Raw genomic sequence first — 15,701 nt, 5'->3', positions numbered from 1 at the left:
GACGTCGCCATGACGACCATTATGACATCACCATTGCCATGACGACCAATATGACATCACCGTTGCCATGACGACCATTATGACATCACCGTTGCCACGACGTCCATTATGACATCACCGTTGCCACGACGTCCATTATGACATCACCGTTGCCATGACGACCAATATGACATCACCGTTGCCATGACGACCAATATGACATCACCGTTGCCATGACGACCATTATGACATCACCGTTGCCATGACGACCATTATGACATCACCATTGCCATGACGACCAATATGACATCACCGTTGCCATGACGACCATTATGACGTCGCCATGACGACCATTATGACATCACCATTGCCATGACGACCAATATGACATCACCGTTGCCATGACATCACCGTTGCCATGACGACCATTATGACATCACCGTTGCCATGACGACCATTATGACATCACCGTTGCCATGACGACCATTATGACGTTGCCATGACGTCCATTATGGCATCATTGTTGCCATGACGACCATTATGACATCACCGTTGCCATGACGACCATTATGACGTCGCCATGACGACCATTATGGCATCATTGTTGCCATGACGACCATTATGACATCACCCTTGCCATGATGACCATTATGACGTCGCCATGACGACCATTATGGCATCATCGTTGCCATGACGACCATTATGACATCATTGTTGCCTTGACGACCAATATGACATCACCGTTGCCATGACGACCATTATGACATCACCGTTGCCATGACGACCATTATGGCATCACCGTTGCCATGACGACCATTATGGCATCACCGTTGCCATGACGACCATTATGGCATCACCGTTGCCATGACGACCATTATGGCATCACCGTTGCCATGACGACCATTATGGCATCACCGTTGCCATGACGACCATTATGGCATCACCGTTGCCATGACGACCATTATGGCATCACCGTTGCCATGACGACCATTATGGCATCACCGTTGCCATGACGACCATTATGGCATCACCGTTGCCATGACGACCATTATGGCATCACCGTTGCCATGACGACCATTATGGCATCACCGTTGCCATGACGACCATTATGGCATCACCGTTGCCATGACGACCATTATGGCATCACCGTTGCCATGACAACCATTATGACATCATTGTTGCCATGACAACCATTATGACATCACCGTTGCCATGACGACCATTATGACGTTGCCATGACGTCCATTATGACATAATTGTTGCCATGACGACCATTATGACATCACCGTTGCCATGACGACCATTATGACGTCGCCATGACGACCATTATGACATCACCATTGCCATGACAACCAATATGACATCACCGTTGCCATGACGACCATTATGACGTTGCCATGACGTCCATTATGACATCATTGTTGCCATGACGACCATTATGACATCACCGTTGCCATGACGACCATTATGACGTCGCCATGACGAACATTATGACATCACCATTGCCATGACGACCAATATGACATCACTGTTGCCATGACGACCATTATGACGTCGCCATGACGACCATTATGGCATCATTGTTGCCATGACGACCATTATGACATCACCGTTGCCATGACGTCCATTATGACATCACCGTTGCCATGACGACCATTATGACATCACCGTTGCCATGACGACCATTATGACATCACCGTTGCCATGACGACCATTATGACATCACCGTTGCCATGACGACCATTATGACGTTGCCATGACGACCATTATGACATCACCGTTGCCATGACGACCATTATGACGTCGCCATGATGACCATTATGACGTCGCCATGACGACCATTATGGCATCACCGTTGCCATGACGACCATTATGGCATCGCCGTTGCCATGACGACCATTATGGCATCACCGTTGCCATGACGACCATTATGGCATCACCGTTGCCATGACGACCATTATGGCATCACCGCTGCCATGACGACCATGATGGCATCACCGTTGCCATGACGACCATTATGGCATCACCGTTGCCATGACGACCATGATGGCATCACCGTTGCCATGACGACCATGATGGCATCACCGTTGCCATGACGACCATGATGGCATCACCGTTGCCATGACGACCATGATGGCATCACCGTTGCCAAGACGACCATGATGGCATCACCGTTGCCATGACGACCATGATGGCATCACCGTTGCCATGACGACCATGATGGCATCACCGATGCCATGACGACCATGATGGCATCACCGTTGCCATGACGACCATGATGGCATCACCGTTGCCATGACGACCATGATGGCATCACCGTTGCCATGACGACCATGATGGCATCACCGTTGCCATGACGACCATGATGGCATCACCGTTGCCATGACGACCATGATGGCATCACCGTTGCCATGACGACCATTATGGCATCACCGTTGCCATGACGACCATGATGGCATCACCGTTGCCATGACGACCATTATGCCATCACCGTTGCCATGACGACCATTATGGCATCACCGTTGCCATGACGACCATTATGGCATCACCGTTGCCATGACGACCATTATGGCATCACCGTTGCCATGACGACCATTATGGCATCACCGTTGCCATGACGACCATTATGGCATCACCGTTGCCATGACGACCATTATGGCATCACCGTTGCCATGACGACCATTATGGCATCACCGTTGCCATGACGACCATTATGACATCATTGTTGCCATGACGACCATTATGACATCACCGTTGCCATGACGACCATTATGACGTTGCCATGACGTCCATTATGACATCATTGTTGCCATGACGACCATTATGACATCACCGTTGCCATGACGACCATTATGACGTCGCCATGACGACCATTATGACATCACCAATGCCATGACAACCAATATGACATCACCGTTGCCATGACGACCATTATGACGTTGCCATGACGTCCATTATGACATCATTGTTGCCATGACGACCATTATGACATCACCGTTGCCATGACGACCATTATGACGTCGCCATGACGACCATTATGACATGACCATTGCCATGACGACCAATATGACATCACCGTTGCCATGACGACCATTATGACGTCGCCATGACGACCATTATGGCATCATTGTTGCCATGACGACCATTATGACATCACCGTTGCCATGACGTCCATTATGACATCACCGTTGCCATGACGACCATTATGACATCACCGTTGCCATGACGACCATTATGACATCACCGTTGCCATGACGACCATTATGGCATCATTGTTGCCATGACGACCATTATGGCATCATTGTTGCCATGACGACCATTATGGCATCATTGTTGCCATGACGACCATTATGACATCACCGTTGCCATGACGACCATTATGACATCACTGTTGCCATGACGACCATTATGACATCGCCGTTGCCTTGACGACCATTATGACATCACCGTTGCCATGACGACCATTATGGCATCATTGTTGCCATGACGACCATTATGGCATCATTGTTGCCATGACGACCATTATGGCATCATTGTTGCCATGACGACCATTATGACATCACCGTTGCCATGACGACCATTATGACATCACTGTTGCCATGACGACCATTATGACGTCGCCGTTGCCACGACGACCATTATGACGTCGCCGTTGCCATGACGACCATTATGACGTCGCCGTTGCCATGACGACCATTATGACGTCGCCGTTGCCATGACGACCATTATGGCGTCGCCGTTGCCATGACGACCATTATGGCGTCGCCATGACGACCATTATGACATCACCGTTGCCATGACGACCATTATGACATCACCGTTGCCATGACGACCATTATGACATCACCGTTGCCATGACGACCATTATGACATCACCGTTGCCATGACGACCATTATGACATCACCGTTGCTATGACGACCATTATGACATCATTGTTGCCATGACGACCATTATGACATCACCGTTGCCATGACAACCATTATGACGTTGCCATGACGTCCATTATGACATCATTGTTGCCATGACGACCATTATGACATCACCGTTGCCATGACGACCATTATGACGTCGCCATGACGACCATTATGACATCACCATTGCCATGATGACCAATATGACATCACCGTTGCCATGACGACCATTATGACGTCGCCATGATGACCATTATAACATCACCGTTGCCATGACGACCAATATGACATCACCGTTGCCATGACGACCATTATGACATCACCGTTGCCACGACGTCCATTATGACATCACCGTTGCCACGACGTCCATTATGACATCACCGTTGCCATGACGACCAATATGACATCACCGTTGCCATGACGACCAATATGACATCACCGTTGCCATGACGACCAATATGACATCACCGTTGCCATGACGACCAATATGACGTCGCCGTTGCCATGACGACCATTATGACGTTGTCATGACGACCATTATGACATCACCGTTGCCATGACGACCATTATGACATCACCGTTGCCATGACGACCATTATGACATCACCGTTGCCATGACGACCATTATGACATCACCATTGCCATGACGACCAATATGACATCACCGTTGCCATGACGACCATTATGACGTCGCCATGACGACCATTATGACATCACCATTGCCATGACGACCAATATGACATCACCGTTGCCATGACATCACCGTTGCCATGACGACCATTATGACATCACCGTTGCCATGACGACCATTATGACATCACCGTTGCCATGACGACCATTATGACGTTGCCATGACGTCCATTATGGCATCATTGTTGCCATGACGACCATTATGACATCACCGTTGCCATGACGACCATTATGACGTCGCCATGACGACCATTTTGGCATCATTGTTGCCATGACGACCATTATGACATCACCGTTGCCATGACGACCATTATGACGTCGCCATGACGACCATTATGGCATCATCGTTGCCATGACGACCATTATGACATCACTGTTGCCTTGACGACCAATATGACATCACCGTTGCCATGACGACCATTATGACATCACCGTTGCCATGACGACCATTATGGCATCACCGTTGCCATGACGACCATTATGGCATCACCGTTGCCATGACGACCATTATGGCATCACCGTTGCCATGACGACCATTATGGCATCACCGTTGCCATGACGACCATTATGGCATCACCGTTGCCATGACGACCATTATGGCATCACCGTTGCCATGACGACCATTATGGCATCACCGTTGCCATGACGACCATTATGGCATCACCGTTGCCATGACGACCATTATGGCATCACCGTTGCCATGACGACCATTATGGCATCACCGTTGCCATGACGACCATTATGGCATCACCGTTGCCATGACGACCATTATGGCATCACCGTTGCCATGACGACCATTATGGCATCACCGTTGCCATGACGACCATTATGGCATCACCGTTGCCATGACGACCATTATGGCATCACCGTTGCCATGACAACCATTATGACATCATTGTTGCCATGACAACCATTATGACATCACCGTTGCCATGACGTCCATTATGACGTTGCCATGACGTCCATTATGACATCATTGTTGCCATGACGACCATTATGACATCACCGTTGCCATGACGACCATTATGACGTCGCCATGACGACCATTATGACATCACCATTGCCATGACAACCAATATGACATCACCGTTGCCATGACAACCATTATGACGTTGCCATGACGTCCATTATGACATCATTGTTGCCATGACGACCATTATGACATCACCGTTGCCATGACGACCATTATGACGTCGCCATGACGACCATTATGACATCACCATTGCCATGACGACCAATATGACATCACCGTTGCCATGACGACCATTATGACGTCGCCATGACGACCATTATGGCATCATTGTTGCCATGACGACCATTATGACATCACCGTTGCCATGACGTCCATTATGACATCACCGTTGCCATGACGACCATTATAACATCACCGTTGCCATGACGACCATTATGACATCACCGTTGCCATGACGACCATTATGGCATCATTGTTGCCATGACGACATTATGACATCACCGTTGACATGACGTCCATTATGACATCACCGTTGACATGACGACCATTATGACATCGCCGTTGCCATGACGACCATTATGACATCACCGTTGCCATGACAACCATTATGACATCATTGTTGCCATGACAACCATTATGACATCACCGTTGCCATGACGACCATTATGACGTTGCCATGACGTCCATTATGACATCATTGTTGCCATGACGACCATTATGACATCACCGTTGCCATGACGACCATTATGACGTCGCCATGACGACCATTATTACATCACCATTGCCATGACAACCAATATGACACCACCCTTGCCATGACGACCATTATGACGTTGCCATGACGTCCATTATGACATCATTGTTGCCATGACGACCATTATGACATCACCGTTGCCATGACGACCATTATGACGTCGCCATGACGAACATTATGACATCACCATTGCCATGACGACCAATATGACATCACCGTTGCCATGACGACCATTATGACGTCGCCATGACGACCATTATGGCATCATTGTTGCCATGACGACCATTATGACATCACCGTTGCCATGACGTCCATTATGACATCACCGTTGCCATGACGACCATTATAACATCACCGTTGCCATGACGACCATTATGACATCACCGTTGCCATGACGACCATTATGGTATCATTGTTGCCATGACGACCATTATGACATCACCGTTGACATGACGACCATTATGACATCGCCGTTGACATGACGACCATTATGACATCACCGTTGCCATGACGACCATTATGACATCACCGTTGCCATGACGACCATTATGACATCACCGTTGCCATGACGACCATTATGACATCACCGTTGCCATGACGACCATTATGACATCACCGTTGCTATGACGACCATTATGACATCATTGTTGCCATGACGACCATTATGACATCACCGTTGCCATGACGACCATTATGACGTCGCCATGACGACCATTATGACGTCGCCATGACGACCAATATGACATCACCGTTGCCATGACGACCATTATGACATCACCGTTGCCATGACGACCATTATGACATCACCGTTGCCACGACGTCCATTATGACATCACCGTTGCCACGACGTCCATTATGACATCACCGTTGCCATGACGACCAATATGACATCACCGTTGCCATGACGACCAATATGACATCACCGTTGCCATGACGACCATTATGACATCACCGTTGCCATGACGACCATTATGACATCACCATTGCCATGACGACCAATATGACATCACCGTTGCCATGACGACCATTATGACGTCGCCATGACGAACATTATGACATCACCATTGCCATGACGACCAATATGACATCACCGTTGCCATGACATCACCGTTGCCATGATGACCATTATGACATCACCGTTGCCATGACGACCATTATGACATCACCGTTGCCATGACGACCATTATGACGTTGCCATGACGTCCATTATGGCATCATTGTTGCCATGACGACCATTATGACATCACCGTTGCCATGACGACCATTATGACGTCGCCATGACGACCATTATGGCATCATCGTTGCCATGACGACCATTATGACATCATTGTTGCCATGACGACCAATATGACATCACCGTTGCCATGATGACCATTATGACATCACCGTTGCCATGACGACCATTATGACATCACCGTTGCCATGACGACCATTATGACATCACCGTTGCCATGACGACCATTATGACATCACCGTTGCCATGACGACCATTATGACATCACCGTTGCCATGACGACCATTATGACATCACCGTTGCCATGACGACCATTATGACATCACCGTTGCCATGACGACCATTATGACGTTGCCATGACGACCATTATGACATCACCGTTGCCATGACGACCATTATGACGTTGCCATGACGACCATTATGACATCACCGTTGCCATGACGACCATTATGACGTCGCCATGATGACCATTATGACGTCGCCATGACGACCATTATGGCATCACCGTTGCCATGACGACCATTATGGCATCGCCGTTGCCATGACGACCATTATGGCATCACCGTTGCCATGACGACCATTATGGCATCACCGTTGCCATGACGACCAATATGACATCACCGCTGCCATGACGACCATTATGGCATCACCGTTGCCATGACGACCATTATGGCATCACCGTTGCCATGACGACCATTATGGCATCACCGTTGCCATGACGACCATTATGGCATCACCGTTGCCATGACGACCATGATGGCATCACCGTTGCCATGACGACCATGATGGCATCACCGTTGCCATGACGACCATGATGGCATCACCGTTGCCATGACGACCATGATGGCATCACCGTTGCCATGACGACCATGATGGCATCACCGTTGCCATGACGACCATGATGGCATCACCGTTGCCATGACGACCATGATGGCATCACCGATGCCATGACGACCATGATGGCATCACCGTTGCCATGACGACCATGATGGCATCACCGTTGCCATGACGACCATGATGGCATCACCGTTGCCATGACGACCATGATGGCATCACCGTTGCCATGACGACCATGATGGCATCACCGTTGCCATGACGACCATGATGGCATCACCGTTGCCATGACGACCATTATGGCATCACCGTTGCCATGACGACCATTATGGCATCACCGTTGCCATGACGACCATTATGGCATCACCGTTGCCATGACGACCATTATGGCATCACCGTTGCCATGACGACCATTATGGCATCACCGTTGCCATGACGACCATTATGGCATCACCGTTGCCATGACGACCATTATGGCATCACCGTTGCCATGACGACCATTATGGCATCACCGTTGCCATGACGACCATTATGACATCATTGTTGCCATGACGACCATTATGACATCACCGTTGCCATGACGACCATTATGACGTTGCCATGACGTTCATTATGACATCATTGTTGCCATGACGACCATTATGACATCACCGTTGCCATGACGACCATTATGACGTCGCCATGACGACCATTATGACATCACCAATGCCATGACAACCAATATGACATCACCGTTGCCATGACGACCATTATGACGTTGCCATGACGTCCATTATGACATCATTGTTGCCATGACGACCATTATGACATCACCGTTGCCATGACGACCATTATGACGTCGCCATGACGACCATTATGACATGACCATTGCCATGACGACCAATATGACATCACCGTTGCCATGACGACCATTATGACGTCGCCATGACGACCATTATGGCATCATTGTTGCCATGACGACCATTATGACATCACCGTTGCCATGACGTCCATTATGACATCACCGTTGCCATGACGACCATTATGACATCACCGTTGCCATGACGACCATTATGACATCACCGTTGCCATGACGACCATTATGGCATCATTGTTGCCATGACGACCATTATGGCATCATTGTTGCCATGACGACCATTATGACATCACCGTTGCCATGACGACCATTATGACATCACTGTTGCCATGACGACCATTATGACATCGCCGTTGCCACAACGACCATTATGACGTCGCCGTTGCCACGACGACCATTATGACGTCGCCGTTGCCATGACGACCATTATGACGTCGCCGTTGCCATGACGACCATTATGACGTCGCCGTTGCCATGACGACCATTATGGCGTCGCCGTTGCTATGACGACCATTATGGCGTCGCCATGACGACCATTATGACATCACCGTTGCCATGACGACCATTATGACATCACCGTTGCCATGACGACCATTATGACATCACCGTTGCCATGACGACCATTATGACATCACCGTTGCCATGACGACCATTATGACATCACCGTTGCTATGACGACCATTATGACATCATTGTTGCCATGACGACCATTATGACATCACCGTTGCCATGACGACCATTATGACGTTGCCATGACGTCCATTATGACATCATTGTTGCCATGATGACCATTATGACATCACCGTTGCCATGACGACCATTATGACGTCGCCATGACGACCATTATGACATCACCATTGCCATGATGACGAATATGACATCACCGTTGCCATGACGACCATATGACGTCGCCATGACGACCATTATAACATCACCGTTGCCATGACGACCAATATGACATCACCGTTGCCACGACGACCATTATGACATCACCGTTGCCACGACGTCCATTATGACATCACCGTTGCCACGACGTCCATTATGACATCACCGTTGCCATGACGACCAATATGACATCACCGTTGCCATGACGACCAATATGACATCACCGTTGCCATGACGACCAATATGACATCACCGTTGCCATGACGACCAATATGACGTCGCCGTTGCCATGACGACCATTATGACGTTGTCATGACGACCATTATGACATCACCGTTGCCATGACGACCATTATGACATCACCGTTGCCATGACGACCATTATGACATCACCGTTGCCATGACGACCATTATGACATCACCGTTGCCATGACGACCATTATGACATCACCATTGCCATGACGACCAATATGACATCACCGTTGCCATGACGACCATTATGACGTCGCCATGACGACCATTATGACATCACCATTGCCATGACGACCAATATGACATCACCGTTGCCATGACATCACCGTTGCCATGACGACCATTATGACATCACCGTTGCCATGACGACCATTATGACATCACCGTTGCCATGACGACCATTATGACGTTGCCATGACGTCCATTATGGCATCATTGTTGCCATGACGACCATTATGACATCACCGTTGCCATGACGACCATTATGACGTCGCCATGACGACCATTATGGCATCATTGTTGCCATGACGACCATTATGACATCACCGTTGCCATGACGACCGTTATGACGTCGCCATGACGACCATTATGGCATCATCGTTGCCATGACGACCATTATGACATCATTGTTGCCTTGACGACCAATATGACATCACCGTTGCCATGACGACCATTATGACATCACCGTTGCCATGACGACCATTATGGCATCACCGTTGCCATGACGACGATTATGGCATCACCGTTGCCATGACGACCATTATGGCATCACCGTTGCCATGACGACCATTATGGCATCACCGTTGCCATGACGACCATTATGGCATCACCGTTGCCATGACGACCATTATGGCATCACCGTTGCCATGACGACCATTATGGCATCACCGTTGCCATGACGACCATTATGGCATCACCGTTGCCATGACGACCATTATGGCATCACCGTTGCCATGACGACCATTATGGCATCACCGTTGCCATGACGACCATTATGGCATCACCGTTGCCATGACAACCATTATGACATCATTGTTGCCATGACAACCATTATGACATCACCGTTGCCATGACGTCCATTATGACGTTGCCATGACGTCCATTATGACATCATTGTTGCCATGACGACCATTATGACATCACCGTTGCCATGACGACCATTATGACATCACCGTTGCCATGACGACCATTATGACATCACCGTTGCCATGACGACCATTATGACATCACCATTGCCATGACGACCAATATGACATCACCGTTGCCATGACGACCATTATGACGTCGCCATGACGACCATTATGACATCACCATTGCCATGACGACCAATATGACATCACCGTTGCCATGACATCACCGTTGCCATGACGACCATTATGACATCACCGTTGCCATGACGACCATTATGACATCACCGTTGCCATGACGACCATTATGACGTTGCCATGACGTCCATTATGGCATCATTGTTGCCATGACGACCATTATGACATCACCGTTGCCATGACGACCATTATGACGTCGCCATGACGACCATTATGGCATCATTGTTGCCATGACGACCATTATGACATCACCGTTGCCATGACGACCATTATGACGTCGCCATGACGACCATTATGGCATCATCGTTGCCATGACGACCATTATGACATCATTGTTGCCTTGACGACCAATATGACATCACCGTTGCCATGACGACCATTATGACATCACCGTTGCCATGACGACCATTATGGCATCACCGTTGCCATGACGACCATTATGGCATCACCGTTGCCATGACGACCATTATGGCATCACCGTTGCCATGACGACCATTATGGCATCACCGTTGCCATGACGACCATTATGGCATCACCGTTGCCATGACGACCATTAGGGCATCACCGTTGCCATGACGACCATTATGGCATCACCGTTGCCATGACGACCATTACGGCATCACCGTTGCCATGACGACCATTATGGCATCACCGTTGCCATGACGACCATTATGGCATCACCGTTGCCATGACGACCATTATGGCATCACCGTTGCCATGACGACCATTATGGCATCACCGTTGCCATGACGACCATTATGGCATCACCGTTGCCATGACGACCATTATGGCATCACCGTTGCCATGACGACCATTATGGCATCACCGTTGCCATGACGACCATTATGGCATCACCGTTGCCATGACGACTATTATGGCATCACCGTTGCCATGACAACCATTATGACATCATTGTTGCCATGACAACCATTATGACATCACCTTTGCCATGACGTCCATTATGACGTTGCCATGACTTCCATTATGACATCATTGTTGCCATGACGACCATTATGACATCACCATTGCCATGACGACCATTATGACGTCGCCATGACGACCATTATGACATCACCATTGCCATGACAACCAATATGACATCACCGTTGCCATGACAACCATTATGACGTTGCCATGACGTCCATTATGACATCATTGTTGCCATGACGACCATTATGACATCACCGTTGCCATGACGACCATTATGACGTCGCCATGACGACCATTATGACATCACCATTGCCATGACGACCAATATGACATCACCGTTGCCATGACGACCATTATGACGTCGCCATGACGACCATTATGGCATCATTGTTGCCATGACGACCATTATGACATCACCGTTGCCATGACGTCCATTATGACATCACCGTTGCCATGACGACCATTATAACATCACCGTTGCCATGACGACCATTATGACATCACCGTTGCCATGACGACCATTATGGCATCATTGTTGCCATGACGACCATTATGACATCACCGTTGACATGACGACCATTATGACATCACCGTTGAAATGACGACCATTATGACATCGCCGTTGCCATGACGACCATAATGACATCACCGTTGCCATGACAACCATTATGACATCATTGTTGCCATGACAACCATTATGACATCACCGTTGCCATGACGACCATTATGACGTTGCCATGACGTCCATTATGACATCATTGTTGCCATGACGACCATTATGACATCACCGTTGCCATGACGACCATTATGACGTCGCCATGACGACCATTATGACATCACCATTGCCATGACAACCAATATGACATCACCGTTGCCATGACGACCATTATGACGTTGCCATGACGTCCATTATGACATCATTGTTGCCATGACGACCATTATGACATCACCGTTGCCATGACGACCATTATGACGTCGCCATGACGAACATTATGACATCACCATTGCCATGACGACCAATATGACATCACCGTTGCCATGACGACCATTATGACGTCGCCATGACGACCATTATGGCATCATTGTTGCCATGACGACCATTATGACATCACCGTTGCCATGACGTCCATTATGACATCACCGTTGCCATGACGACCATTATAACATCACCGTTGCCATGACGACCATTATGACATCACCGTTGCCATGACGACCATTATGGCATCATTGTTGCCATGACGACCATTATGACATCACCGTTGACATGACGACCATTATGACATCGCCGTTGACATGACGACCATTATGACATCGCTGTTGCCATGACGACCATTATGACATCGCCGTTGACATGACGACCATTATGACATCGCCGTTGACATGACGACCATTATGACATCGCTGTTGCCATGACGACCATTATGACATCGCCGTTGCCATGACGACCATTATGACGTCGCCGTTGCCATGACGACCATTATGACGTCGCCGTTGCCATGACGACCATTATGGCGTCGCCGTTGCCATGACGACCATTATGGCGTCGCCATGAAGACCATTATGACATCACCGTTGCCATGACGACCATTATGACATCACCGTTCCCATGACGACCATTATGACATCACCGTTGCCATGACGACCATTATGACATCACCGTTGCCATGACGACCATTATGACATCACCGTTGCCATGACGACCATTATGACATCACCGTTGCTATGACGACCATTATGACATCATTGTTGCCATGACGACCATTATGACATCACCGTTGCCATGACGACCATTATGACGTCGCCATGACGACCATTATGACATCACCATTGCCATGATGACCAATATGACATCACCGTTGCCATGACGACCATTATGACGTTGCCATGACGACCATTATGACGTCGCCATGACGACCATTATGACATCACCATTGCCATGACGACCAATATGACATCACCGTTGCCATGACGACCATTATGACATCACCGTTGCCACGACGTCCATTATGACATCACCGTTGCCACGACGTCCATTATGACATCACCGTTGCCATGATGACCAATATGACATCACCGTTGCCATGACGACCAATATGACATCACCGTTGCCATGACGACCATTATGACATCACCGTTGCCATGACGACCATTATGACATCACCATTGCCATGACGACCAATATGACATCACCGTTGCCATGACGACCATTATGACGTCGCCATGACGAACATTATGACATCACCATTGCCATGACGACCAATATGACATCACCGTTGCCATGACATCACCGTTGCCGTGACGACCATTATGACATCACCGTTGCCATGACGACCATTATGACATCACCGTTGCCATGACGACCATTATGACGTTGCCATGACGTCCATTATGGCATCATTGTTGCCATGACGACCATTATGACATCACCGTTGCCATGACGACCATTATGACGTCGCCATGATGACCATTATGGCATCATCGTTGCCATGACGACCATTATGACATCATTGTTGCCATGACGACCAATATGACATCCCCGTTGCCATGACGACCATTATGACATCACCGTTGCCATGACGACCATTATGACATCACCGTTGCCATGACGACCATTATGACATCACCGTTGCCATGACGACCATTATGACATCACCGTTGCCATGACGACCATTATGACATCACCGTTGCCATGACGACCATTATGACGTTGCCATGACGACCATTATGACATCACCGTTGCCATGACGACCATTATGACGTTGCCATGACGACCATTATGACATCACCGTTGCCATGACGACCATTATGACGTCGCCATGATGACCATTATGACGTCGCCATGACGACCATTATGGCATCACCGTTGCCATGACGACCATTATGGCATCGCCGTTGCCATGACGACCATTATGGCATCGCCGTTGCCATGACGACCATTATGGCATCACCGTTGCCATGACGACCATTATGGCATCACCGCTGCCATGACGACCATTATGGCATCACCGTTGCCATGACGACCATTATGGCATCACCGTTGCCGTGACGACCATTATGGCATCACCGTTGCCGTGACGA

This window comes from Phyllobates terribilis, unplaced genomic scaffold (assembly GCF_046119375.1).
Source record: "Phyllobates terribilis strain yellow unplaced genomic scaffold, ASM4611937v1 Scaffold_75__1_contigs__length_6962009, whole genome shotgun sequence".
In the NCBI taxonomy this organism is placed as follows: Eukaryota; Metazoa; Chordata; class Amphibia; order Anura; family Dendrobatidae; genus Phyllobates; species Phyllobates terribilis.
This window is presented reverse-complemented; position numbering follows the sequence as displayed.